Below are 23,845 nucleotides of genomic sequence, written 5' to 3'. Positions count from 1 at the left end.
GAATTGGTGCAGCCACTGTGGAAAAGTGTATGGAGTTTCTTCAAAAAATTAAAAATAGAAATACCATACAATGCAATAATACCATTCCTTTGGTATTTACCCAGAGGAAATAAAAGCACTAATTAGAAAAGACATATGCACCCCTATATTTATTGTAGCAGTATTTACGGTAGCCAAGATATGGAAACAACTTAAGGAAGATGTGCTGTATATATATATATACAAACACATAATGGAACATTATGTATCCTTAAAAAAGGATGAGATTGTGCCATTTGGGACAGCAAGGAATGGCCCTAGAGGGTCTTATGCTAAGTGAAACAGGTCATACTGAGAAAGACAAATACCATGCGATTTCACTCAAAATGGAATCCAAAAAACCAAACAAATGAATAAACAAAAGCAGAATCAGACCTATAAATACAGAGAAAAAACTGATGGTTACCAAGGGGAGTGGGAGATACAGGCTTCCGGTTATGGAATGAACAAGCCACGGGAATAAAAGGCACAGCATAAGGAATATAGTTAATGATATTGTCATGACTCGTATGGTGACAGATGGTAGCTACACTTGTGGTGAGCATAGCATAATGTATAAATTTGTTGGATCACTATGTTATACACCTGGAACTAATGTAACATTGTGTGCCAACTATACTCAAAAGAGAAAAAAAAAGATAAGAAATAGTTGAATGAACAAATTATTTAAACACAAAGAGGTAAATAATAGATAAAACAGCTAGATGTTGAAAGTGGTGACCTCTTAAGAGCAGTATGGGTAGGAGACAGAGGAGAGGTCATTCTGTATCCTTATATGTCTTTTAGAATATTTTTTAGTACCATGTACATATATGACTTTCATGGAAAACAATTAAATAAAAAATATTTACATACATTCTTCAGGTAGAATTGGAATTGATGGCTCAGAAGGCCTAACGCTTTTTAGGTTTTTGCTAAATACTGTAAAATTGTCTTCCAGAAGTTGCCATCACTTATATGGACTCCAGCCTATATAAATGACAAGTACCCATTTCTCTACATCTTTGCCAAACTAAGTTATTTAAAAAAAATCTTTGCCAGTTGGGCAGGAGAAAAAGAAAGTCTAGCCACTGTTTGAAGTACATTTTCTTTAATGTACCTCAACTTACAGTTGAGGCTAAAATGGCATTCTCTCAGTTCGCCTTCTGGTGAGTTCCTGGATTATTACTTAATGAAATTATTAATCTGCTATATGAGCATTTATCTTAACATCTAGACTCTAGATCTAGAGGGACAACAAAAGCTATCTTTGTTGTGAAAGTATCGGAAAACATAACATATTCCAAACTGAATTATTTATCTGCTTGTCCAAACAAGTGCCTCCCCCTGATTCCCTATTTCTGTTAACGTCCTTAGTAATTTTGGAGCCTTTTCTCCATATTTAGTCAGTCATACAATTAATCAACTTTGACTCTACTTAGACTCTTCTACCTGCTGCCTCCTTTCCATACCCACACTCTCTTGAAAAAATGTTTTTTTAAGTTTTTATTTTAATTCCAGTTAGCTAACATACAGTGTTGCATCAGTTTCAGGTATACAATATAGTGATTCAAGACTTCCATACGTCACCCAGTGCTCACCATGGCAAGTCCATGCCCACTCTTGCCACTTAAATGTTGCTTTTGCTTTCAGGAGAATTTTGATAGATATTTCCAAATTACTCTTCCAAAATATTTTATATAAACGTAGGTTTCCACCAGTAGTAGAAAAGATCAACTGTGTCCTCAAAATGTCAACATTTGGTATTAACAAACTCTTTGATCTTTATCAGTTCAACAGGTGAAAAATAGGTGATACCTCACTGTTATTTTGATTTATATTATTTATGTATGTGGCTATAATGTATGATTTCTGCCTATACCTTCATTACTAGCATAAGGTCAGTCACATAGACGGGCTCAGTGTCAGAGGGCTAGCAAAGCCAGGATTTACTTTATAGCCTTTATGATGGAAGGAAGGAGCTGGAATGGATGTGGAAGCCTCATTTCTTTTTCTTTTTGACTTTTGGGTTTTATGTTGTCCTCTTCGCTCAGATTAAAATTTCACCCATGATTTAAAAAAAAACTTTTTATTATAAAAGCATATACAAAGGTAGGGAGAATAGAATAATGGACTTTCATGTATCTATCCTACAGCTTAACATTATTAAATTCTATATTTTTGTTTCATCTATCCATACTTAATTATTTTTCTGAAGTTTTCTAAAAAAAAAACAACTCATGTATCGTATTATTTTACTCATGAATATTTAGTTTCTCGAACAAGGATTTTTTATTGATGTATATCATGTATACCTTAAAATTTATGGCTCAACTAATTTTCACAAAGTGAAAACACATAACTACATCTCATGTCAAGAAATAGAACATTAGGGATGCCTGGGTGGCTCAGTCGTTAAGCGTCTGCCTTCAGCTCAGGTCATAATCCCAGGGTCCTGAGATCGAGTCCCACATCGAGCTCCTTGCTCAGTGAGGAGCCTGCTTCTCCCTCTCCCTCTACTGCTCCCCCTGCTTGTGCTCTCTCTCTCTCTCTCTCTCTGACAAATAAATAAATAAATAAAAATTAAAAAAAAGAAGGAAATAGAACATTACCAATACTTCAGAAGCCCCTTTTTTTCCTTTCCAGATTACTGCTGTAGGTGAAGAAAAGGTTTTCCTCGACCCTCTTAGGGACCCTAAACTTACAAAGGCAGATTAACAGGAGAAATGCATACACATTTATTTAATATAAGTTTTACATAAGAACCTTCATCAGGAAGTAAAGACCCTCCCCCCTCCCAAAAAAAACAGAGCTGTGTGTTTTTATGCTAGGTTTGATGACAAGTGGGCAGTTATGGGGGAGTGGGATAGGTTAGAGTGTGAGGTAATTCCAGTAAACTGGGGAAACTTAGCAAGGCCTGTTTGTTAGGATTCTTTCTGGCATCTCTTTGTCTTCCAAGATAAGGATGAGTCTTTCCTCTGGGTATATAGGGAGGGCACCTCTCACATGAGTTTTATGACTTGTTTCAGAGAAGAAGGGGGAATGATGAGGAGGGGAGGTCAGAGTGACCCTCCTGCTCTGTCTTTTCTCAAACTCTTTCAGCTTAAAATATTCAGCATGCCAAGATGCCATCTTTGGGGATGGTGTGTCCTAAACCCCACCACTACCCCAACCCCGTAGCTAACCACTATCAGCTTCATTGTGTTTTGCCTGTTTTTGAACTTTACAGACATAGAATTACATTACAAACTTTATATCTGTAAATAGTATATTGTTTGGCATCTGGCTTACTTCACTCAACATCATGCTTCTAAGATTCAACATGTCTCCAATAGCAGCAGTCGGTGCTCATCACTACGGAGTATTTCTTTTAGTTTTAGGATTTTTGAAGAAAGTCAGAGTGCAAGGCTGAAGGATGCTACCTTGTAAACCATCAGTTTTTATTCTCTTCTCATCCTTTCTCCTACCAAATACTTGCCAGGACTGTGAAGAATAGATCAAGATACATAAAGCTGGAAGGATCGAGGAAATAATCAGCCTCTTAACAACGGAGATTTTATGTAGGTCGCTATGAGCTAACTTGAAAAAATAGTGCTGCTGAGTGGTGAAGAATAAATGCTCTTCTAATCAGAGAGAGATGCCAATTCCTTCTGGGCACCATTCACATGGATGAGTTTGCTTTGGTGCCCTCCAGCTTGGAATGTCTACTGGTTTTCCTCCTTGCACTCCTGACACATTGAGGGGAAGGTGGGTGGGGCTGTGCACACACTCGTTCAGGGACCTTAGACAAGCCCAACGCCGATGTATTACAGCAGGTGGCAGCCTTTCCCCAGGAGAGGGAAGAGCTAGGCTTCCCTATGGAAATTTCATTTTGGTTTTATAGCTTTTCTTTGATATGAGGGTCAGGTGATTTATCTAGAACCTGAAGTTCAGATTGGCTTTATAATAGAGAAGAGATGCAGGGACCCTGGAACCTGGAAAAGACGTTGTGAGCTCACCTCTGGGCGAGCCACTGGCTTTGAGTTAGTCAGTGGCTGCCCTCTGGGAGCCAACTCAAGTTCTGACTCAACACCAGGGATGGGAGAAGGCTGTCAGCCTGAGGCCCAGAAGGGGGCTATGAGCCAGAGTCCACTGGGAAGCACAGAACTGACCCAACGACACAGAATCAGAGCAGGTCAAGAATCACCCTGCTGTGGACTGTGAGGGAGAGTAGTTGACAGCAGAGATACCCCCTTTTCATTCCAGATCTGTAAAGCAGCTATTCATTCATTCCTTCATGTTATTTTTTAATTTTTTTAAAGATTTTATTTATTTGACAGAGAGAGGTGCAGCAAGAGAGGGAACACAAGCAGAGGGAGTGGGAGAGGGGGAAGCAGGCTCCCCGCAGAGCAGGGAGCCCGAAACGGGGCTCGATCCCAGGACCCTGGGATCATGACTTGAGCAGAAGGCAGACGCCTAACGACTGAGCCACCCAGGCACCCCCATTCCTTCATTTTAAAGAAAGCTCTATGCTCAGCGTGGGGCTTGATGAAACAGCCTTTTAAACTAAACTGCCAATTTTTTTTTTTTTTAAAGTTATTGAGTTCTTCTTATGCAAGTTTACAAAACGCATATGGCAGGGCACCTGGGTGGCTCAGTTAGTTGGGCATTGGAATTTTGATTTTAGCCTGGGTTGTGGTCTTGGGGCTGGTGGGATTGGCCTGCCTCAGGCTCTGAGCTTGGCAGGGAATCTGCTTCTCTCTCTCTCCTTTTGCCCCTCCCCTCCACCCATGCTCTCGCTCTAAAATAAATAAATAACTCTTTAAAACAAAAACAAAAACAAAAAACCCAAAGTGCTTATAGAAAGCCAGACTTGGTGGAGAAGCTCGACACTGGAAATATATCCAGTTTGTTTTTACTTTTTTAACTGTAATTTATCTATCAAAAACGTACCATGTAGAAAATGACGTTATTCAAAACTTAATGTGAATGGGGAGATATATACCTAACTAAAGGCAATTGAAGTGATCAGACAGGAGTAGGAACACATAGAAATCATGAGACTAGCTGTGACTATTTAAATTAATTAAAACTAAATAAAATTAAAACTAAAAATTCAACCCCTCAGTTGCACTAGCCACATTTCAAGGGCTCAACAGCTACGTTTAGCTGATGGCTACCATACTGGCCAGCACAGATTATGGGCCATTTCTATGATCGCAGAAAGTTCTACCAAACAGCACTGGACTAGAGTCAAAAACCAGGGAGTGGGGCGCTTGGGTGGCTCAGTCGGTTAATCGGCTGACTTCAGCTCAGGTCATGATCCCAGGGTCTTGGGATCGAGCCCGCATCAGGCTCCCTGCTCAGTGGGAGGCCTGCTTCTCCCTCTTCCACTCCCCCTGCTTGTGTTCTCTCTCTTGCTGTGTCTCTCTGTCAAATAAATAAATAAAATCTTAAAAAAAAAAAAAAACAAAAAAACGAGGAGTGCTGCCAAAGGAAAATGTGGGTGGTTAAAAACAAACCCTCCCTGTAATACTAGGTATTGTGATAATAATTCCAAAGTGTGGCAGGAGTTTCAAATAGAGCATTTCATATAATCCCCATGGCAATCCACAACCACAATAATGCTACTGACATTTGTTAAAATCTTAGAGCGGGCCAGGCACTAAGGACTCTGTTGTCAGCTCACTGGTCTTTACAAGAACCCGGTGAGGTTGGTATTCTTGTCCCTATTTAACAGATGAAGAAACTGTGGCAAAGGGCCTTTGTAACTTGCCCACTGTTACCTGGCTTGTAAGGAATAGCTGGGATTCAAACTCAACTTTTTCTGGATTGTAATAATTAGAAAGAAGGCGTGGAAAGTACCTAACATACTCCATACGTGAGTAAAATTTGCCTTTAAGCCACTTTCTCCTAAGGCAGGTCTAACTCTTGGATTCTGTCACATAATTGTCTTTCTGGCTTAAGAAGGCGCTATGCCAGTTCTGATAGAGAAACAATGATACCCTGTTAGCCAGGATATGAGCCACTTCCTTCCCTCCAGAGCAAAATCTGCTGTCTGCACAAAGGAAATTGGTTTCTCAGAAGCTCACCTTTGTAGAAACAAGTCTATTTGGGTGAAAATTTTGAAGTAAAATATTCTTAAGACAAAAATGAATACTAGCAGTATATATGGGAAAATGCTATTTTCTGTAGGTGGTGAGATTATGAAAAATTGTCTCGTTTTGTTCAGCTGTATTTTGCAACTTTTCTACATGAATATGTGTGATAAAATTTAAAAAAAAATCCTAAAGCCAGATACTGGCTTTTGAAAAACCAGTCAGATACTGTATCGTAAAAATCGTTCCTTGATTAACAATATTTCAGGCTGTTTATTTTTAAAATTTGTTATTTTTTTAAAGATTTTATTTATTTATTTGACAGAGAGAGTGAGAGAGGGAACACAAGCAGGGGGAGTGCGAGAGGGAGAGGGAGAGGGAGAAGCAGGCTTCCCGCCGAGCAGGGAGCCCGACATGGGGCTCGACTGACCCAGCCGAAGGCGGTCGCTTAACTGACTGAGCCACCCAGGTGCCCGTTTGTTTATTTTTAAGTACTCTCTACCCCCAACCTGGGCCTTGAACTTACAACAGCAAGATCAAAAGTCCCATGCTCCACATCAGTTGAACCAGCCAGGCACCCCATTAGGCTTCTGATAATATAGCAAATACTTTAATACTAATAGCCAATAGAAACCTTTTGGTTGAATGCTAAATACTTGAATCAATAGCAGAGGCAGTGTGGCATTTAACTGTAAGGTTAAAAAGGGCAGTAAACAATGTACAGGTACTCACAGCCGCTCTGCAGGTGGGGACTCGTTGTTTTGTATTCCAGGGCCCTGTAGATGGCTGCCTTATGTCCTCCAGTTCAAGACGAAGCAATAGTCTAGGCAATAAAACAAGAAAAGTCTATAAATCACACTAAAGCTTTTATCATCCTTGGCATCAAATAGTCTCTAAACATGAATAAGTTTGGTGTGAAGAAAGCATGAGAAAGAGGAGCTTTCCAAGCTATGGTATAGATGTTTGTCCTTCTCAGGTGGGACTCCTTATGCCGAAACGTTGTTACTGAGTATGTTGCAGGGGAGGCAGAAAAGAAAGAAGCTGAGGTCATTAATTGTTAAGGTTCTTTTCTCCTATAATGTTCTAAGAATTTGTGATAGTTTTACTTTAGTAGTATATCGATATATAGTTTTAAAAAGTTATATTCATTCACGCGTACATACATTTTAGAGTTTTCTTTAAACTTGGCTTGCTGCTGAAGGCTATCTTGATGTACTTTCAGTGAAAGCTGCAGGTGAGTCTACTGTCTCACCTGTCTATAGCCAAATAAAATGGTAGGCAAAAAAAGTTTTCAAATAACTAAGTATCCTGATGGAATACATTTTATAGACTTATTCCTTCTAATGGCAAAGAAAGGGGCTCAGAGATAACTCAGAGGCAGGATCAAGTGCTGGTGTAACACTAAAGAATCAAGAATTCACTCCTCATTCCCTCACTTCCCCACCCCTCAGGATTTTACTGGAAAGCAGAATCTGCTAACTTTAGAGTGTCATTTAAGTTAGGTGGCTACAATTTTAAAGCTAACCAAAAAGCCACACACACACACACACAAAACCCAACAAAACCCAAAACAAAAGACACGTGAATTCCCAGCAACCCACTGTCTAGGCAGGCAGTTGAAAATGAGAAAGAATGAACTGAAAAAGGGCAAACTGATTGATTCTGCAGGTGGTGTATGCAGTCCTCAGAAACAGAGAAATACTCAGGCTCGTTCGCTCTCGTTCCCTTCAAGAGGACAGACCTGGCAGGTTTAAAAAGGTTCAGGAGACTGAGTAGCTTGGTCAAGCAAAGAATTTTGTCAAAACATCAACAGAACCAGGGCTGTTTCCTGTTTGATTGCAGGCATTTTGAAGCAAACAGAATCCTGAAGTCAATTCACTTTAAAAAATTTTATAGACACACAGGCATATATGTATATGAATTTTTTTGGTGCCTGCTGATGCCACATTTCCCCCCTTTGCCAACTGAATTGTCTTTGCAGATGTCTGGGAGCTACCTGTTTGTCTCCTCTATTCTGTTTTTCATAGTTAAATAACATCTCAAATAATTTTTCTCTTTGCTGGATGGAAATAACCAAGTCGGGTCACTGATTTGCTACTACAGCACGTTCATTATGGGTTTTGCACTGTGCTTCTAGTTTCATAAATAAGGCTGCATTTAGGCTTTGGTTTCTAGAATTCAGTTTACAGGTGCATCCTCCACACTGTTCTCACCCACTGGCTTTTCAGAAATGTCTGCTTTTTTTTTTCTTTCAAGATTTTGTTTATTTATTTGAGAGAGAGAATGAGATAGAGAGAGCATGAGAGGGGGGAGGGTCAGAGGGAGAAGTAGACTCTCTGCTGAGCAGGGAGCCCGATGCAGGACTCGATCCTGGGACTCCAGGATTATGACCTGAGCTGAAGGTAGTCGCCCAACCAACTGAGCCACCCAGGTGCCCCAGGGATGTCTGCTTTGCTCAAATGTGCCCTGAGACCTGGGAAGCCTGGCTAGATGGATAAGCTACTCACACAGCTGTTTACATGGATTACCTAAAAAAGCAAACATCACATCTCATTGCAAAATGAAAGAACTTCAAGAAATATAGGATTTAGATTCTTTTTTTTTCTTTTGGACTTTGCAAAGACTTGAGTTAATTACCCTCTGGAGCTCATGGTACACAATAATCCATGGGAGGCCTTTTCTTGTTTTACTTTATTATTTTCTTGTTTTAGTTTTTCATTTCCCCACTTCATCTCCAGCATCAGCAGCCATTCTGTGCTTGGAAATACATGTATCCCCAAGTTGGATTTTATAATGCTGTTTTATGAATGTATGTGTATTCAGTCTGTATTGTTCAATGGCTCTTATTCTGTTTATTGCTTTTTTTCTGGGGGGGGTGCGGAAAGAGAGGGAGAGAGAGAATCTTAAGCAGGCTCCATGCACAGCAGGGAACCCGACGTGGGGCTCGATCTCACTGCCCTAAGATCATGACCTGACCGGAAATCAAGAGTTGGACACTTAACCAGCTGAGCCACCCAGGTGCCCGTGTTTATTGCTTTTTTTTACACAACGCTGTTTCTAAGTTCTTTCCATGTTCCTTTATGCGCATGTAGCTAATTTCTTTGAACTGCTGCATAAGGTTCCATATTAGGTGTTCAATACTTTTAACACATCCACTCCTCTAGTGATAGATACCCAGACTGCCTCCAACTCCTTTGTATCACAAACAACCCTGTGATAAACACCTTTATACACGTCTCCTAATGAACCTGACTGAAGAGGGATTCCCGAGTCATCCATTGCATGTGCACATGTATGCAAGCACGTGTGCACAGAGAATGCTCATATCTAATTACAGTCATGCCGGCAGCACATGAAGGTTCTTGCTTCCCCACATCTTTGCCAAGATGGCCAAGTCATTGTCCGACTTTCTAATTTTTACAAATCTGTTGGGTGTGAGAGTAATTAGTCTTAATATGCAGTTCTCTGTTTACTTGTAACATTGAACTTCTCTTCAATTCTTCCGGGTCATTTGGCTTTCCACTTCTGAGAACTGGCTATTCATGGGCTCTGTTGATGTTTTGACAAAATTCTTTGCTTGACCAAACTACTCAGTCTACTGAACCTTCTCCTAGGCCCATTATATGCACTTCCTCGTAAAATCCAGTTTTAGCAAGGCTCCCCCCGCCCCCCCATATCTGATCAGGTTCCTCATCCTCCACTGCCCCCAGGTGATGTCTGTCTCCCTGGCCTGCCTTCAGCAAGAATCTTGGGATCTGGGGTTAGCAAGATGCCCCCTTACCCCCGACGTTTCCTCTTAGCAATTTTCCACCCCCTGACCCCACCCCCCTCCTGGGCTACAAATTCCCACTTGGCCATGCTGTATTCCGAGTTGAGCCCAATTCTCCCTACTGTACAACCCCACTGCAGTCGTCCTCAGTACAGTCTGCCTTACTGTTTTTAACAAGTGTCACTGAGTACTTTTCTTTTTTAACAGTTTCTATTGGGTACTTTATTTGATTTGCCAGAGCTCCTTATATATGCTAGGTTTAAAAAGTTTTTATTTAAATTCCAGTTGGTTAACAGTGTAATAGTAGTTTTAGGTGTACAATATAGTGATTCAGCACCTCCATACAACACATGGTACTCATCACAGGTGCACTCCATAATCCCCATCACCTGTTTAACCCACCCCCCACCCACCTTCCCCTCTGGTTGCCATCAATTTGTTCTCTAGAGTTAAGAATCTGTTTCTTGGTCTGCCTCTCCCTTCCCCTTTGCTCATTTGTTTTGTTTCTTAAATTCCACATATGGGTGAAATAATATATATGCTGGGTTTTAATTCTGTTGGTTTGAAATATCTCCTAAATATTTTCTTTCTGTCTGTCCTCTGTCTGCATAAGCTTGTCTACAACAGCCTTCGCTGAACAGAAATCCTTAATTTTGGTGTGGCCAAACCTGCCAAAATTTTGTGTTATGGCTTGTGCTTTTTGGGTCTGATTTACAGAGTTCTTTCCATCCCAAAGTCTCAAATATATTCTACATGTTCTTCTATTAGCGTTATCATTTTATAGATTTCTAAGGGGTCACAAGTTACTTAAGAACGTGTGGTTATTATTATAGAGTACCCCTAACTTTGGGTAACATAGTACTGGACGCCTGGTAGGAGCTTACCAAAGAAAGACTTTTCTATCTCCATCTTTTCTATCTCCATCTCAAGTCCTGCCTCTCTGGTGGTTAACCGAACGGTTGCTCTGGTGCAGACTAGACAGCCCCTTCTGCTCTGGGCACCGGTGAGGCTGCTGCATGCCCTCTATCTCCCTTGTCCTGGCCACCATCACCTCATGCCGGGACTTGTGTGGCAGTTTCCTAACTGACCTCCTTGCTTGTAGGCTGGGCTTTTTCCTAGCCACTCTCAGCCCTCTTGTCAGAGTGACGGAGCTTAGTAAGTACCCAGTGAATGCTGGCTGTCATTACTATTACTATCATCATCGTGATTATTACAGAGTTTGGCACTTAAGAAAATAGTCATAAGTGAGAAACATGTTCAGCAGCGATGGCATGTGCGGTACCCAGTTAAGTGCTATCCAGAAAACCCGTGTTGCTTCAACCATGGTTTTTACCAATCTTTTTGCTTTACCAAGTTCAGACTAACAGCCTGTCTTTGCTCATTCTGTATCTGTTATGGTCCCAAGATCAGCATCCTGAACATATATCCCTGCTGTACAAAATATGAGTAGCTGGAGATTAATCTCTGCAGGTTCTAGAAAATATCTTGAAAATTTTTTTTAATTCAGCCTCCGATTTGCTTTTTTTTTCATAGAAATCAAGTGTACTGTATCAAACTCCAGTTAGATGACAGAAACCATACAATAACTGGGACAGGGAAAGTTTAATATAAATTATATTAACTAAAAATGGGATTAACTACTATGGAGTAAAGAGGAGTCTAAAGAATGCAGGGATAGTGGGTATGGGGAGCTGTTGATGCTTTTAGGGCACTGTTACCTAACTCTTTATTTCATTATTGCTCCCTTAGGGAGATTTTCTAGACTTTTTTTTTCCTTTGTGCCTCCCTTCCATTAAATTTTAATACTGCAGATACACTGTATCTGCACACACCATGGTAATACCTGAGATTATTTCACACAACCCCCCCCCCCCAGAAGCACTTTTCACCCCCCGCCCCCTAAGGATGCCTGCTCTGGGGCTAGGGCTGCAGGCCCAAGGCCCAAGGAAGGAACACATTTAAAAGAGCCCTCCCACCCCCACCCCACGAAGCCGGAGATGCTGAGACCTCACTGGAGAGGGTGTAGCGAGGTGCTGGAAGGCAGGTGGGGAAGCAGGAGATCACCTACTGGGGGTGCCTGTGAGACTTGCTGGAGGGCTAAGCACACCTGGAATTCTGGTGCCCATGGCTGCCACGCACCACAGGGGAAGGAAAGCCACCTCAGGACAGGGAAGAAAAGCACTTTTCCCTTGCAGTGGCCCTCCAGTGCTCTTTACTCACAAACCATCAGGCCAGCTACACAGGAGAAATGTTTACAGTTTCAGCTGCAGCATCACAAAGTAGGGCAGTGAAGGGTGGATTTGGAGCTGAGAAGAAATAGTTAACTAGAATATATATCAAAAGAAATTCTTTAAAAAAACCAAAACCTTTAATTTATTATGTAATCTCTGCCTCCAATGTGGGACTCGAACTCACAACCCCAAGATCAAGTGTTGCATGTTCGACCCGACTGAGCCAGCCAGGTGTCCCCAAAAAGAAATCCTTTTAAATTAAGGGTTCTAATTAAGTTCTGGCTATGACGCTTATGATGCCAGGGTTTTACTATGTCATCATATATACACATAAAAAACACCCAGGAATTTGTAAAAACGCAGGGCATATCATCAGTAAAGCAATTTATTAATAGTATATGTTGTCATTTACGTGTGAATTTATGTCTTTGACCCACCATCAGTGGTATTTACAATTTGAGTTATTTTCTTGAGAATGAAAGTGAATGTCTGATCTATGTTCTTTCTCCAAACAATTCAGCCACAGAATGTTGACCAGCTGACACCAGTCTTGTCTTTTTGACAATAACATTTCTCAGGGTAATTCAATGGACATTTTGATTTAAACCTGCAGAGAGGTTGGCAAATGTATCAATTCATCAGGACCTTATTACTCTTAGGTGAACAGATGAATGGAGTTTCTGAATCACAAAACTGAGGTCTAAACCTCAGAGCAGAGGTACAAATCATTGAAACAAGGAAGCCTGGCCTAGCCAGTAAGACTTCCCTATTCACCATTTACTGCACCATCTAAGGGTAATGCCTGCAGCCAAAAGACAGAAAAATAGCGAATCAATGTCTTTGACCTTGTTTGAAATTTGCCCCCGTGCTAACTGCCTATGTAAGCCTGTAGCTGCATATCCTATAGATGTCATAAGTCATACTTCTAGTTGGGATTTGGCTGTGAAATGGCTTGCTGAAACAGAGTATGGCAATCAAGCTCTCTGGCATGCGGTTTCATTACCTTTTATAAAGGGAAAATGTTGGTAAAGTTGATGTGAGTGATATGCTGAATAAGCACAAATTTCTGACCTAACCAAAATGCAACCTTATTTATTTTGGTCCCCACTGACTTTACATATATAAAAAGTCAGGTGGTGGTCCAGGGGGAGAGCAAGGTCCTCTTTGTCTGCTCTGGGATGAAAATTCTGTTAGGCCCTTAAATTTTACGGCCACTCTGATGTCACAGACTATCAATTTCCATTATAAATACAGTCTCCATGCAGAAATTAGGTAAGTCTGAGCTATTAATCAAAACTCCAAATCTGATTTTAAGGACACATCCTTTCCTCTCCTCCAGCACCCCCAGCAGCTTCACTCTGAAAGATTGCAGTGGGAAAAGGGAGGGATGTTGGCTGGCTCTTTCTCAGAACTTCTTGTCAAGTGAATGGAAGCCTCATTATGCTGGATGTCTTCTACATGCTCCTGAGACCCTCTCTCTACCATGGCCTGCCTTCCTCTCTGCCCAGGGAGGCTGGTCCTGTAGGAATGTGTTCCCTTCCCTTTAGCTTCCAGTTGGGTTTGGCTAATCAAAGTCTTCTGGGGGAAGACCAGAGGAAGGGAGAAGGGAGAAGAGCTGTTCATCCATTAGCTTTTTCCCAATGGGCTTGCCTCTGGCTAGCTGTGTCAAGGTCATTGCTCCTCTTACTGTGGTCTGCTCCGAATAGCTCTCCCTTTCCAAGCTCTGAAAAATCACTCCTTTAGGGCCAAAGGGTGTCAACCACGCTGCAGCTTCTAACTCCTACTTCCTAGACTATCCAGTGGGTTTCCACTATACCCCAGCAGCCCTTTGTAAATAGCCTCTTTGAAAAGAAACTCTCCTGAAATTATCCTAATTTAAGTGTGCCATCTGTTTCCTGTTGGGACCCTAACTAGAAAAAAACCCATCAAAATTCATATTGCATAGCAACACTTAAAGTCTAAAAAATCCATTGTCTCAGATGAACTCCCATCACAAAACTCACTCTCAAATCGTTTGCCCCACAATATCATCCTCCAAAGTAGTTCAACAGCTACTGTACTGTACTGGGTCCATTCTCTGCTCAGAAAAGCCAGAGTTGGTGCATCTAGTGTCCTCCCATGCATCTTTGCCTTTCTCTTTCAGGGTCTCTTACTGGTATCTCTCCCATTGGAAGGAACATGGATCTGATTAGTTCCAGTATCTTCATGAATCAGTCTCCTGTATTTCCAGGAATACATGCATTGTAAAAGCGAAACCCAGGATAAAAACAGAAGCTCTGAAGGTAGACATTTCAGACTTTGACGCCAGGGTAGGAGAAGGATTTTGACCTCCTCCATTCTGACCAAGAGGAGGCCTAATTTTCTCCTATCTTTGTTCTAACACGTGTCATCTGGAGCCGAACTTTAAAGTCCCTGCTTCAGCTTCGTTGCAGCTCTTCCAAGACTTTCCAGTATATCCGTTTTTCAAAATTCGTAGCCTGTATCAAGGAGAGCCTAGTGTTCAGTTCTGAAAGTACAAGAAATACCTAAAGATTGTTGGTCATTGTTTCATAGTGGCTGAGAAATCTTTCCTGTTGCCGCTTTTCTCACATCTTGCCTCTGATCAGCCCTGTCTCTTCAGCTGTACTTAAATGAAAGAAATCAAGACAACAACGTTCAGCAATCAGCGACCCTAAAATAGCAGGCTGCCGCCAGCCAGTTAAGCACACACTCGCACACAGGCAATCATTCAAATTTCGTACCTGGCAAATAAGGCTAACAATTTATACTTTGATCTGACTTAATTATTTGAAAAAAAAACTGCTTTTCTGTGGCATAAATACAGATGCCAGTTCTGTCTTGCGGCCACATTTCTCACTAGAAAGTCACATTAATTGTAGGATTCCCTTACAAAGAAACTAGTAGAATGATTTCTTGTAAATGGTAAACTAACGAAAAGGTATCCACTAGTGCCTGTGGAGTTAAAAAAAAAAAATATTGCCTCTGATTGAAATTAGATGGTTTCAGTCCATAAATATTTACTGAGTGTTCACCAGGTGCCAGACACTGTTTGCTGCAAAAAATAACAGTACTGAAGAAGGCAAACCAAGTCTCTGTCCACAGTGGTTGCATTCCAAGTGAGAAGGAGATAAGTAATAAACATGTAGATAAATAAATACAATTTCAGGAACTAAGTGCTATGAAGAAGATTAAATAGGGTAATATGGCAGATGGAACCTGAGGTGTGATGTGGTTACTTGGTGACATCTGAGTTGAGACCTGAAGGCTGAGAAAAGGGCAGCAGTGTGGCCTTCTAGGGAGGAGCTCTGCTAGCAAAGAAATAGTAAGTGCAAAGGATCTGGGGTAGAAATGAACCTGGTATAGGGCACCTGGGTGGCTCAGTCAGTTAAGCGTCTGCCTTCAGCTCAGGTCATGATCTTGGGGTCCTGGGATCGAGTCCCACGCTGGGCTCCCCTGCTCTGCGGGGAGTCTGCTTCTCCTTTTCTTTTTGCCGCCCCACACCCCTTGTGCACTTTTTGTCTCGCTCTCTCTCAAATAGATAAGTAAGATCTTTAAAAAAAAAAAAAGAAAGAAAGAAAGAAATGTACCCAGTGTATTTAAGGGCAGAAAGATGGGCAGTGGGGCTGGGGCAGAGCAAGAGGTTGACTTAGAAGGGGAGGAGGAGATGAGGCTGGAGAGGGAGGCCCAGCCAGGTCAAAGACGGAGAGGAAATTTATGGAGGATTTAAAGCAGGGAAGCTGGGAAGTGATATAATCTAAATGATATTTTAAAAAGATAAGTCTGCTACTTTGTAGAGAATGGACTGTAGGAGGTTAAACATAGAAGTGGGGAGACAATAGCCCAGAGGAAACAATGGCAGGCGCCGCTGGCTTGGCCCAAGGTTTCAGCAAAGAGGACATACTGGCCCATACAGTGCTTCTGTGAAGATGAGGAAGTCTCCCCTTCCCTTTAGTGGCCCCAAATACCAGGTGGATTAAATGTGGGGTGTGGAGAAAAGAGGAGGCCAGATGACTGAGGCTTGCACCTGCATAATGGGGTGGACTGTGGTGAAATCACTAGCTCAGTTTTGATCATGCTCACTTAGAACACCATGAAGCGGGTGTACCCAGTTCCCAACAGGCAAACATTTATCACACTGACAAAGTCAAGTAGTTTGGCTAGGGGGGGAAGTTACCACTTCAACCAGCACCGGAAACCTTATGCTGATGTCATGGAAATAGCATTTGTGAGATATCCAACCAATGTTGCCTTCCCAGTAAACTCTTGTACCCATACCCCGCCCCCTCCCATTGAGTCAGTGGCATGCATTGAGTCACACAGAGAGAGAGAGAGAGAAAAAAAAACAACCAAACAGCCAAGAATGGGTAAGTCATCATTTAGCTTTGAGTTTCAAAGTAGGATTTTAAAAAATTCATGGCAAGACAACAGTTTGAAATCAAGTGCTTTTGACTAGCAAAAGCCAGACTGTGTTGAAAGAAAAAAAATGTAATTGTATCTTCCAATGAGGCAGAGCTTGGAGAACTGTCCCTGAGCAGATTGTAGATAGTGCCAGGAAGAACACAGGATATGACGTCAGAGTTGTTTTCCCATGAGAGGAAAGACAGATCAAGTTTAAGCAGCAGATGGGAAGTTGGAAGATTCAGAGGGTAGAAGCACAGGGTTGCCCCAGGTGAGTGGTGGGGGAGTCTTAAAGCTGAAGAGGTGTGTACCCTGCCTTCCATTTGGAACCAGGCCAACTACAGAGAAGTGGAAAGGCCGTGGTAGGCAACAAGAGGCCTTGTGATCATGCTTCCAGTTCCTGGGGTCTGTTGTGTTTTCCCTGGGAGAGAATGGCGGAAGGCTAACAGGAGGAATGCGCTGGAGGATGCCTGGCTTTGGGCCAAGAAGGTGCGAAGGTCTTTATCCCCACAGGCTATGGCAGGGACTGTGGCGGTCGGTAGAATGTGGAATCAGTGTAGGCCCAAAGCCTGGAGAGACCGATCTGACCAAAGGAAGCTGGGAAGGCCTGGATATTGGCAGACAGACTTTCCCTGCACCTTTCCTACAGCTTCCCTTCTACCTGGGAAGGGGAGAAGCCTGGGATGAAGGACAAACCCTGAGGAAGGACTGAGTTGTTTACCAAGGGGGACTGTTTTAAACCTAAAGGGACTGAGCTGTGCTTAAGCAGCAGCATCAAGTGCTTTCCACCTACACCAGGAACAGGGGGTTTTTTTTTAGCAAGAAGTCATTATAGACAATAAAGTGTTTTTGTTTTGTTTTGTTGGTATATCTAATTTTTAGTGCATACATTTCAAGATTGCTACATTAGGAAAGTCTGCATCTTTTTACTGAATGAGGAGAGCTCAGCTTGATGTACCTCAGCCCATAATGGGGAGAGGGGGAGACAGGAAAGAAGAGGGCAAGGGTTGACTGTCAACACTGGTTGTCTCCAGGGAAGGTAACTGGGGGACAGAGGAGGGAAAAAGACATATTTTTTTACTGTATACTTTTTGTACCTTTTGCATTTGTACCAGGCATGAGCATTAACTTTCAAAAAGTAAATTAAAATGGGAAAAAGAAAAGTTTCTGAAATGAAAAAAAATAAATAAATAATGCAGGGGCGCCTGGTTGGCTCTGTCGGTAAAGCATGCAACTCCTGATCTCAGGGCTGTGAGTTTGAGCCCCACGTTGGATGCAGAGCTTACTAAAAAATAAATAAATAAATAAACCAAAAAATGCAGATGCACAGAATCTGATAGTGAATGCTTGACAGCTGACATTAAGTATTTTTTAGCTTGCCAAGAATCTTCTCCATGCACCGTGTGGTTGTTCCTTTCATTTTCACTGATGCTGGTTTTGTAAGCTGTCCATCTTGGCTCTCCAGCTTGCCTAGGCCATCCCTGCTTTGTACCCCAAACACATATCATACATCCAGTAGACAGGCCATCACTTCTAAAGGGGAAAACAACCCTCCTGACCCAGTCTTGCCTAGATTGAGGCATGGAAAGGATTGATGAGGGGTATTTGTCCTCATGCTGGACATTTCTATTCCTTCGGCATCAAATAACAGTGTGGAAGCAGTGGAAAGAATTTGGGCACTGGAGTCAAACTCACCAGGACTGAGCCCTGCCAGCTTCGTTTTCTTGGGTGAGTCTTAAGTTTCTCCTTCCACACAGTAGAGTTGATACAAACCTCATTGGGCTATCTTAACACAATGCTACAAACCATTCTGATTACTCCCAAACCCCAGTCCAAGAGAACGGAGATTAATATTTGAAAGATCTTGCATCTGACCAGACTCTGCATACCTCTTCTTCCTACCCCCATTCTGTTGTCCCTACCTTGATAAACCCTATTAGTATCTCCTATGGTCTGGGCTCAGGGCTTTCATTTAAAATGAACTGGGCTATAATAAAGTCTGTTTGTCAGTGTCCCTTGCAACTAGACATTCCGTGTTCTATGGCCAATGGATTTCAGTATCAGTAGGGTGTGAGCCTCTCCTGACCCTTCCTTCTTCCTGCTGACTGCAAAGCAAACAAAAAGGATGGAATTGGAGAAACTGCTGGACCAGGGTATGGAAGTCAAATCCTGAGGCAAGTAAAACTAGGAGCTAGAAAGAATCTTGGCTCTTGACACCTTGGTGCTCTATTCTAGCCTTATTAGTTTACCTGGATTTTTAGGTAAGAGAGCAATCAACCTGTTTCATGTTTACTGTTACTTGGACTTTTCCATCATTTGCAACCTAATCTAACGAATATAACAAAGTTGGATCATTCTAACTTCTTCCCCATACCAGTCCTGGGGGCTCTAAATGCTGGTGGTCAAATTACATGACTAAGCAGATCACGGCCAATACCTACTACCTTCTCCAACCTCACCTGGGTCCTCAGTGCTGCTTAGCAGTATGTCCAATTCTTTCCAGTAGCCACTTCAAATCTTCGTGCTCTTCAAACTTTTCTCGCTTCCTTTTCCCATTTCCCTCTCAGCAGTTGACCTCTCCTTATTTCAGAGGGAAAAATACAAAAACCCATTAGATAAGACATCCCCCCTCAATCACCCACCTCCAAGGTTACTCATATCCGCACCCATTTTTTTTTTCCTTTCCTCCAGTTACCATGAGATTAGCTTCTGAAGGCTAATTCCTCCCCTGTGCTAGGGATCCAGTCTCTTCCATCCTCCTCAGGGACTACCCTCCTACTGTCCATGATCTTCCTCCCTTATTCCACTGGCACCTTCCTTTCAGTTTCAAGCATCCTCAAGTAGTTCTCCTCTGCAAAACAAACACACAAAAACTTTCCTTCAGCCTTGCATTCCTGTTCAGTTTTCTCTGCTTTCCTGCTCCCCTCCCTCTTCCCTCTCTAACTCCCTTCCTTCACTTCTCTCCCTCTCCCTTCCTATCTCCTCCCCTCCACAGCCAAACTACTTGACGTTTCAAGGTCTCCACCTCTTCCTCCCTCAGGATCTTCTCAAACCTCCAGAGCATGGTCTCTGCTCCCACCACTCCATAAAAATGCTCTTGTCAAGGTTACTAACACCTTCCTTGTAGCCAAATCCATGGATATTTCTCAGTCCTCAACTTGCTTTGCTCCTCAGTAATGTGACAAGGTTGACCACCCTTCCTTAATGCATTCTCTTCTCTTGGCTTCCATATCATTCATCTTTTTTCCCCCAGTGACATCTCTTTCTCAGTCTTTGTTATGTTTTTTTTTTTTCTTTTACTCTACCCCATAAATGTTAATCTTCCTGTCTGTCTAGGTCATGGCTTCCTGGGAAGTTTCATTAACTTATTGGACCTCAGGCTGGTGATCCCCAAATCTTCATTACGCTCTCCAAGGTGGATCTCATTTTGGGGCTTTAGAGTCATACATTCAACAAGCCACAGAGCAGCATCATGTGATATCTTATAGTGATCTCAAACTACCTTCATCCCCCACCCCCAGACCTGCTCTTCTGTTATTCCAATTCGGTAAATGAACAACCATCCGTCTAGTTGCCCAAGACAGTCATGGGTCCTCTTTAATCAGTCATAAAGTCTTGCCAAGTTTACTCTTCAATGTGTTAAATATGTTTCAGATGCATCCACTTCTCACTTCTCTCCATTCTCACTGCTAATTCCCTCATGCGGTTCCCCATCGTCTCTCCCTGGGGCTATATTCTAAAACTTTCGCTCTGCTTCCAGTCTTGCACACCCATTCTCTGCAGTATAGCTGAGTGATCTTTCAAAAGTGCAGATGTGCTCTTGGCATTCCCTGATTCCCTATGGCCATTAGGATAAAGCTTAATATCTTGGCTTTCTTACAAAAGCTGTCTGATATGTCTCCAGCCTGTGGCTTTGGCCTCTTCTCTTGCCATTTCCCTCCTTTTATTCTCCACTCGGCCACATTCAACTTCAGTTCCTCAAATACGTGCTACTCTCTATTGGTGCTGAGCCTCTGAACAGGCTAGGCTGTTCCCTCTGCTGGGAATCCTATTCCCACTGCCCTTACCTGTCACCCTCCCTCATCCTTGGCTACCTCCCCCTTCTTTCAGGTCCCTGATTGTTATCACTTTCATCTAGAGAGTCTTCTCTGACCTCCCAAGTTTGGTTCAGTACCCCTCCTATGTGCTCTCTGCCAACCACAAAGACTGAGATCTTTTTTCTGTCATAGCACTTACACATCACATTGTAATTGTTTATTTATCCACTTCCTTTTACTAGATTTTCGGCATTGTGAGGGTAGGGACTATGTCTATTTTACTCATCTTTATATCCCCAGTGTTTCTCGCTTACTAGATGCTCAAAATATTTTTAGTGAATACATGAATCCAAAGTAGGTACCTGGTATTCAATACATGTGTCCTTTTCTCAGTGGCTAAACTCATCTGACTAGTTAGGCAATTAAGAGATCTTCAGTGAAACAACTCTCATGGTGAGTGAAAAGAAAGAATCCCTCTCTTTAGACATTTTTATAATTACTAAGTTTAACAAAGCTCTGTAAATTGTGATGCTCATTCAGAGAAAAAGATCAAATTAAAATCAGCTCTTGCTTTCCAATTAAGCTGTCAACAGGCTTCCTTCTTTGAGGTTTCCCCAGGAGTCCCACAGAATAAGGAGATACACAAAAGGTGTATCTTAACTGTCAGCATAGACCCTTATTACTTTCCTACTCCACTCAGGAGTGGAGTTCCTATCTCCTGTCTTGTGATCTTAAGTTGCTAGAAAATTGAAAAGAGCTCTCCATCATTCATGAAGGATGAAGGGTCCACTTCTGTTCAAATATTCCATGAATATTTAACTGCATGCTGACTATATGCAAGACACCCTCTTATTTGTCACAATCTCAGGTTTTATGAAGGATCAAACTTTTGTCTCCTGCAAGTATTTTATTCTCTCGCAGACCTCCCTTCAAGAGGGGAGCCCTTACTCTATTACCAACGGCCCCCTGGCCTTCAAGAAGCAGAATGAAATCAGAGAAATAGTTTCAGTCACGGTCATCCAAGTCCAAACCACATTACAGAGTTAAGACACCAAAAAGAATTTTGCTCTGAGCTGTTTTTCTAATCATATTGATCATGATGCATTGCACTACTTACACGCTCTGATCCAGTCATTCCAGATGGTCCCTAACTTACAATGGTTTGACTTAACAATTCTTTGACTTTATGATAGTTCAAAAGCGATATGCATTCAGTAGAAACTGAACTTTGAATTTTAAGTTTGGATCTTATTCCAGGCTATTGATGGACAGTTTGATCTCTTGTGATGCTGGGCAACAGCATCCCAGTCAGCCATCCCAGTCAGCAATTAAGAGGGTAAACAACCAATATACTTACAACCATGCTGTACCCATTCAACCATTCTATTTTTCACCTTCAGTATAGTATAGTATAGTATAGTATTCAATAAATAAAAGATATTCAAGACTTTATTATAAAATAAGCTTTGTTTCACCCAACTGTAGGCTCATGTAAGTGTTCTGAGCACATTTAAGGTAGGCTGGGCTAGGCTAAGCTTTGATGTTCAGTAGTATTCAATGCATTTTCAACTTAAGATATTTTCAACTTATGATGGGTTTATTGGAATGCAACCCCATCGTAAATCAAGGAAGATCTGTATATATTAGCCCCTGATACATGTTTGCTGGTTCTAAAATAGTTTTCTTCATGAGAAGATAACTGGTTCAGAAAGGACCAGAAATTTAGAGCTATTAAAAAACCAATTCCACTATCTCCAACTTCACTTAGAGAACTCATCTCCTGGAATTCTCCAAAAACATGGCATTACTTTGTTGGCACCCATATAAGTTGAGTTTGCTTAGAATTAATACCAGAAAACAAAAAGCCAATGTTGGCATTTCAGAAATGCTGTGTTAGCTGGAAATAAAGCATGCAAACAGAAGTAAATGAAAGAGGGCCTTAAAAGTCATGGAGTGTTTGCCAGCCAGGAAGATGATGTCACTGCGTAAGATTCCATTTTGTTTAATTATACCTAGTTCTCCAAATAAAGACTTCTATCACCTTTCCACATTAAGAGAAACTGTAAAAAAAAAAAAAAAAAAAAAAAAAAAAAAAAAAAAAAAAAGCAAAGTCACAAAACATTTTCTGGAAAGGTTCTCTCACTTGTTTGTGTGTAAATCTTCTCTAGTGAATGTTGGGTCCTGTGATTACTGGTGTACTTCCAAATCAGACCAAGGGTATTTCAGAATCCAGCAGGTTGACTGGTAGCTCAAAGTGTCAGCCATTATGAGCAACGATAATGGCATATATCAAATTAATGTAATATTCTTAGTAAAAATTTAAACTACTACATGTCCTGCCCATTCTCTCATTCATGTCTCCCATTTTGTAGTATATCTCATGGGTGAGCAGGCTTAATGCATCATAATGAAGAAATACATAAAAAGGTTAAGATCAACTGTCTATTCAAATTCCCATCACAACCAAATATTTTTGCAGATCAAAAAGATATTCAAACTGTTGTCACAGATCAACATACAACTAAATTGCAATACAGGCTAATAGGGATAGTTCCTTGGAATCTGTTAGGGGATTTCAAATGTTGCATCACTGCACTGAATCTGTCCCCTCAAACTACATAGACCCTTTTCAGAAGTGTTTCAGCTATGAATAATTTGAAATATCCTTTTCATTAGCCATCGAATGACTTAAAAAATACTTAAACTGAAGATAATTTCAGAATTTCTTCAAGATTCTCTGGTTCTGTTATATTTCAAAGAGGCTACTGAGCTCTTCAACTGAAGTTTTATTAGTCTGGGACCATCTGCTCTGACAAGTCTCATTCCACACAAAGGACCAGCACCAAAGTCCTAAGGGATTAAGATGAAGTAGAATGAGTATTAATTCATTGATGCCAAAGAGTCGGATTATCTTGTTCCAATAGGTTAGCAGGTAATGAGATTCTTAACCACAGTAGAGCCAAGAAGCTAAACATAAAACTATGTTGCAAAACTGCAGGAAATGCTGGCTTCAGTATGAACGGGATCCTCTCCAAAAGCGGACAGCTTACCTCAGTATTTTTGAACTCCCCTCACTCAGTCTCTAGTTTATTTACAGCGAATAACTGCTCATTGTTACCTACTCTGATAAAAGAACATCTAAGGACTGGTATCTGGGGCCAGACTGGATTAAGGCTTGGACTCATGCCTTGTCTGAAGAATTCCTTGTGTTTGTGAAATTCCACCCAGACATTTTCAATCGTCCTTTTGTACTTAAAGAGGAATTAAAACACTCTGGTAAATAAATATGGCCATATTTGAAGTCAGTAGTAATAA

The 23,845-nt window shown here is 41.5% G+C and overlaps 1 long non-coding RNA gene across 2 annotated transcripts in view; it reads right to left on the bottom strand.

The window, feature by feature from the left end:
- Window positions 1-19,342, bottom strand: part of LOC112820705 (uncharacterized) — a 28,797-nt gene extending 9,455 nt beyond the window's left edge. For both annotated transcript variants that reach the window (XR_012379808.1, XR_003207231.2), the window contains exons 1-3: window positions 19,189-19,342; window positions 18,953-19,073; window positions 6,828-6,918 (exon numbers count right to left, since the gene is read on the bottom strand). This is a non-coding gene — a long non-coding RNA (uncharacterized lncRNA). The remainder of the gene's footprint in view (window positions 1-6,827; window positions 6,919-18,952; window positions 19,074-19,188) is intronic.
- Between the last annotated feature and the right edge of the window lie 4,503 nt (window positions 19,343-23,845).

This window comes from Callorhinus ursinus, unplaced genomic scaffold (assembly GCF_003265705.2).
Source record: "Callorhinus ursinus isolate GAN/ISIS: 27379988/994484 unplaced genomic scaffold, GSC_fseal_2.0 scaffold10, whole genome shotgun sequence".
In the NCBI taxonomy this organism is placed as follows: Eukaryota; Metazoa; Chordata; class Mammalia; order Carnivora; family Otariidae; genus Callorhinus; species Callorhinus ursinus.
This window is presented reverse-complemented; position numbering and strand designations above follow the sequence as displayed.